This window comes from Propithecus coquereli, unplaced genomic scaffold, assembly GCF_000956105.1.
Source record: "Propithecus coquereli isolate 6110/MARCELLA unplaced genomic scaffold, Pcoq_1.0 Scaffold21, whole genome shotgun sequence".
Taxonomy (NCBI): domain Eukaryota; kingdom Metazoa; phylum Chordata; class Mammalia; order Primates; family Indriidae; genus Propithecus; species Propithecus coquereli.
In genome coordinates, this window is record NW_012146078.1 from 4,591,079 (window position 1) to 4,597,708 (window position 6,630).

Sequence of the window (6,630 nt, forward strand, 5' to 3'; positions counted from 1 at the left end):
TCCAGGACCTCCTGCAGATACCAAAATCCACAGATGCTCAAGTCTCTTATATAAGATGGCATAATATTTGCATATAACCTATGCAGATCCTCCTGTATACTTTAAATCATCCGTACATTAGGTATATATCTAACATAGTTCTACACATAACTTCATTCATGTGGATTCAACGTAGTACTTGGTGCACATGACATTCAATTTTTGCTTTTTGGAACTTTGTGGAATTTTTTTTAATATTTTTGATTTGAGGTTGGTTGAATCTATGGAAATGGAACCCATGGATACAGAGGATTGAATATATATACTTAATTCTGGTGTACTATAATAATTCAAATTCTAAATTAGTGAGCTTGAAAATTTCAAACTGATGTTTATCAAAAGAGTAAAAAGTGAATTATTTGCCTATGTGATATAAAGCATATGTTTGAGCATATAATCTCAGACTCATGACATCAGGGACTTAAATATTATACATATACTCTATCTGTAACTATTTTTGAATTTTAGGTGCACTTTTCAGTAGAACTGATTTGTTTTTCAATTAAATGTTCATCTCTAGAAAGGTTTCTTAATAATTTCCAAAAAAGGTGATATAGAACATAGCTTTTATATGTTGTTTTTATATACTAGGAATCAAAACTTTAAAATATTCTAGGAAGTTGAGCTAGACTATTTTTAACATGTTTTAAAATATAACATCCCTGAGACCACACATCTTTGAAGACATCTACTATTTGTTATTGAAAAGTATTTAAATCATCCACACAATTAACATCTTAAAAACATTTTCTTATTTTATTATATTTTTGTGCGTTTTTAGACATTGTAAGAAGGCATATTCTGGCTGGATTAAGTAATGATGTCTGTGCTATAGGGATTACTTCTAAGCATGTAAGTGAAAGAGATTATGCATTACATTTAGTGGGAAAAGTCTGTTATAGGCAATCTGAACATGAACCAGCTCTAAGAAGATACTGCATAAATATGTTAAAGAAATGAAAGTCTGAGTAGGGATGATACATTATGTGAACGGAAAAACTAAGACATTGTATTATTTTTATTAAAATACAGGCTTTTAAATGCATTTTACACTTACACAAAATAACTGATCACTAAGATCTAAGCATTTAAGGATTTTTACCTATAAATTGTCAAAATAATGGGGCTTTCAAAATCATCTGTCTCTGGACATAGATTCAGAAACTTCAAATAACTTCCAGTTCAAGTCTAAGAAAACAAGAGAGTCATTACTGCATGCAGAAATATCAATATTATTTAACTAATCTTTTGGACACATATAGGAGCAGGCTGTGATGTGGTTTGAGACGGCTGGATCCCGGGTGGCTTGTTTTCAGTATTTATCATTGAGGCAGATAAGCCTTGCCTTGAAATGCGGGTGGAATAGTCTCTTCACTCAGTGAATGGAAAAGCTATGTGGCAGGGCTGAAATCAATATTCACACATGGCCTGTGAAATCAAATTGATTCAAAGTTTTCCCTTCATGATATTAGCAATGGTAAAGGATGATTTGTCAAGCTTCATAACCACTTGGAATTCATAAATTTCAAGTTAAAATTTGAAACTTCTGTAGTAAATAAATAGATCTTTGATTCCTATGGAGTTCTCAATCTGGGGTCCGTGAATGGACTTCAGCGGACAAAGGAGCCTGGGGACGGAGTGAGATTGTATTCTGGTTCACGTGTATGTCTGTCTGTCTATAGAGAGGACCTTTCACTTTCATTACATTCTCAGAGGGACCCACGACAAACAACAACAAAATATGTTAAGAATCACTGCATTGAGAGAAAAGGAACTCTAAACTTTTGTAAGTTTTATAGAGGCTTCAAATGATTAACTTAAATTTAAATTTTGTGTGTTAAAAAAATCTTTTTGTGGAGGTCTCTCTAAATAGTATTCAGAAATTCCCTGATGGGATGATCTAAGAACTATTCTTCTTTTGATAAGGAATCTAATACAGACAGAACTATGCCTGAGAACAGGAAATACACATTCACAGGGAGGTGTAAGGGTTATGGAGTGAAAAAGTCATAAACATTTATTTAGCGAGTATTATGAACCAGGCACTGAACAAGGCACTTTACATACATGAATGCACAAGGATCTCAGAACATCATTTGGCAGTTAGCACCATTATTCTCAATTAACAGATTAAAAATAAAAAGCAGAAATGTTAAGAAACTTGGTCAAGTTAGCACACAGGTAGTGAGAGGGAGATCTGGAGTTCTCACCTACATCTGACTAGAGTGTACTATGGCTAATATATTATTGTGGGGTTTTTTCATATGTTTAAAATAAATCTTAGCATTTTGCAGATAAAAAGTGTCATAGATGGTAGCTGGCTGTGAAGTCCATGGTAGAGATTTTGTTTGTAACCAGTGTTATGGGGAAAGTTTGATACCTAGAACAAAACAGGAACTTGCTAAATATTTATAAAATGAATACATCCAGTCCAAACTACCATATAATTAGTGGAGACATGAGACCAAGAGAGGTGAAATGTTTTATTAAGGGCCACTCAGTTAGTGGCAGAAGGCATGAAAACCCAATATCTTGTCTCCTAGAACACATCAGAATGAGAAAGCCAGTTCCAGAATACTCTTCCATCACTGGCTCAGTACTGGCACTCTGATGAAGATTTTTCCCCCTCTCTCTATAGCTTGGGATACAAAAAAAGATTGTTCTAAATAATCACACTTTAGAGATAGTTAAACTAATACTCTATCCTTAGAATTTTCATTTGAATATAATATAGATTCCTTCAGTTGATATATTTTTCTAAAGTTTTTAATCTGTCTCTCTGATCTATAAAGGACCATGATTCTTTCTATTTTGCAGGTTCATCTTCACTATATCTCCTGCAACTAAAATAGAAAACACCCCAAACTGAACTATTTTCAGGGCTGGCTTCATGGCAGTGGGATTTATGCTGCACACAGGGGCCATTGTGTGGTTTAGTATTTTGCTGTTTCTGTCTTGAAATTCTTAATAAAATTTCATTTTGAACTAGGAGACACAAATCACCAGTCTCACTTCTTCATTCTCTTCCTGCCAACCAATACAAGTATGTTCTTCTTTCTATCTTCATTATTTTTGAAAGACACTACCACTAATCTGGCTCATCATATGAGATTGGAAACAAAAGATTCTTCTCCAACTTCACCTCTCCATGACTGCCCCCACATCCAATTGTTTGCAAAGTCCTATCGATGTTAACGCCACAAGCTATCTTACAATGAATCCCCTTTTCATCTTTTACCACATTCAGAAGAAGAAAGCACTAGCACAACTCAGACTTGAGTTAAAACCTGGTCTCTGCCATTTATCGGTTGTTAAGACTTACAGCAAATCAATTAACTTCTTAAATTTCTATTTTGGTATTTATGAGCTAGGAAAAATAAAGCTTACCTTGCAGAGTTGACTAAAGAACTGCAAATATGATTTGAAAAGTACTTGGTACAATGACTATTTTTAGTTTAGGGAAGGTCTCATAAGACTCTTAATTTTAATTATATACCAACTTCTAACATTAGTATCAATTATCAATGTGTATTTCTGAGAAATATACTCTATCCAAAAAGCATTCATTCATTCAGCACTTACTGAATATTCATTTCCATGAGGATTTTAAAATAGTGCTCTCCTCAAAACAAAAACAGTAGCCTGAATTTCTTGATAACCCTGCTATAAAGAGATAAGACCTGTGTCTCCTCTTTTTGAATCTGGGTAGATACAAAACTGTTTCAACCATTAAGTAGAAATGAAATCAACTGATTTATGATGACAGGTCATTAAAGGGCATGTAACTCCCAACTTGTTTGCTGGAACAATTACTTCCAGAGCCCTGAGCCATCCCATAAACAGTCCCACAATCTGGAGGCCACTCCAGTGTGAGGAATACAAGCCACAAGGACATGGCACATGCAGTAGCTCAATTACAGCTATTCTTCAAGTTATCCTAGTCCAGGTGCCAGACGTGGGAGTGAACAAGCCTTCAGGTGATTCCAGCCCCCAGCTATGAAGTCATCCTGGTCTTTAATTTCTATGATAACAAAAATAAGCCAATCCCTTTTTGCTCTGTATAAATTTCTGAGCTACAGAATCCATAAACATAGTGAAATGGTTCTTTTAAGCTATAACTACATTTTGGATTGGTTTGTTACACAGCAATTATAAGTAAAACAACTACCAATTGAAAAAAGGAAAGGAAGGGAAGGGAAGGGAAGGGAAGGGAAGGGAAGGAGGAATCCTGAATATTATATATGTTCTGCCTCCCACTTTCCTTTCTGGCCTTATGTCTGACAGCTCCTCTTTCCATGTACCAGCCCAGATCTCTTTGCTTGCCAATCTTACTATCCTTACTTACATTGTTGGAAATTTTCTCCATTTTCTTCACTCTCTTCCCTTTTTTAAGAGCAATTCGTTTACTGTTCGTAAACTACTTTCTCATTTAATCCTTTATTTCCTCCAGAGGGGGAAGAATTTGGTTTATTCTTCTTTTTAGTCTTGGTTGAACTTTTAAATCTCACTTTGAAACTTCATTCACTGAGAATTCCATTTATTCTTGTTTGTGTGCCCATTTAATCTTTCCTAAGACAGAATTTATGTTATTTTATATGCTACCTATGACCAAGAGTCATTAGAAGGTGTTCAATGCTTTGCTAATAATCTAGCATTGCTCTGAATTACAGTTGTGGCATTGAGGTTCTTCTAGCCATGAAAAGTTATTTAGTAGCTAGAATATTTATGGAAAACCAAAACTCTTTCTATTAGCTGTTACCATGCCACATCCTATGTCCTTTTAAATATCCTTTAATATCCTTGATTGCTTGTTATGTTAATATTTATTTTATATTTTAATATTTATTTTATAACCTATCAACCTATGAATCAGTTCTTAAGCCACCACTGATCTCAACTCCCTGTTCTTTTAGTTGTCATTTTCCCAAAGATTCTCTAAACCTAGAAAAATGGTCACTTTCATTACCTACACTACCTGATGTCAATGAGATACAATTATCATCAACTTTTCATAGAATGCAAGCACTATAGAACAGGACCACCTAGCCTCCAAAGAGCTATGTTCTCAGAGGTACATACTATGCTTTAAACTCGATTTTACTTTATTTTAGATACTATTTATTCCCTACTTGCCAAAAATATTGAAAGGAACAGAGATTATTTTAATTTTTTTAAATTGCTTATATTATAGTTACCACAGGATTTTCTCCTGTCTCTGAATGACTCACATTTGGCTTTAGAAAGGAAGATTAGAAGAGAAGTATATTTGCATTTATGGTATATGCCAGATACTGCTGATCAAAATCATATTACTTACCATATTTTTTAATGGAATTTATTTCAACTGAAGGAAAAGAGATTATTAGATAATATGAGGAGCTTTGTATCTTACCAAAATATAGCTTATCGAACAATGTTCACATAGCTGAATCAGACTATGCCTGTGTGCCACACAAAAGGTTGGCTAACTGTATGTATTTTTTAACCCAGCAATTACTGAGAGATAGACAACCCTAAGAAAGAACTCATATAATGAGTGTGGAATTAGGCCCTTCACAAGAGTCCTTGATATTTGCAGATGTCCTACAGCTCTCTGAATTCTCATGATGCTTTTAATCATAATTGCTTCCCTAGCACCCATCTGGGATGCTATCAACAGATGCTTATCACGTCCAGGGAAGAATTAATATAGAGACAAGTGAATTCTTTGGAAGCTCCAATTCTCCTTTCATGCAGATTTCTCCATAATAAAATAAGGGAGTGAAGCATTAAGTATATTTAAATAGATTATTTTCCACAAGGAATCAGTGGTTGCTACTGTTCCCTTGTTAACTAAAAAACCACTGGGGGAGAAATTACAATAACAGCACTCACAGCATATTTTAACCCTATGAACTTTGATCCTGAAAAAAAAATGGGAAAAAAACTTAAAAGACCATCTTTAAGAAAGTAACACACTTGAGATTGCCATTCACAAGACGTTTTCAGCTATTTCACTCTCTCCAGAAGGAGCTCTGTAGCATCTATGCATACCCTTGAAGGCATAACAATATGCTTTTCTGTTCATGGATTTTCAGGATTGTGTATGTTATTAATCAAAAGAATAAGAGTCGGCTGTAGTTTCATCCTGGGGCATTGTATACAGCTGCATTCAAAGAAAACGAACTGTTATAAACCTGATCATATTCATCCCTTGAGCTAATCTGATTACAGAATTGCCCAATGAGCTGTTACAGTATTTTCAACTAATTAGTTAACCCATATATTGGAATTTCTTTCCTTTTTTATTTTTTCCTTTTCTTTTACACTTATAGTATATAGTTTCCTTTTCTCCAACAGTTTGCCTATTTCAGTGTTTGCTGTTCTGCCCAAACACTCAAATCACATCATTAAATATGTCCTTTCTCATATCATTTTTCATGTGAAATAAATGGTGCACATATATTTTGCTATTTTATTGATTTTAAATCTCAGACATTAAAGAGAAATGTGATGGGATTCAATTCAGAACTCAAAGAGCATTTTGACTCCCAGAGCATCCCTAAATCAATGGGAGAAGATTCAAGGGTCCTTCTGGATATAATTATACTG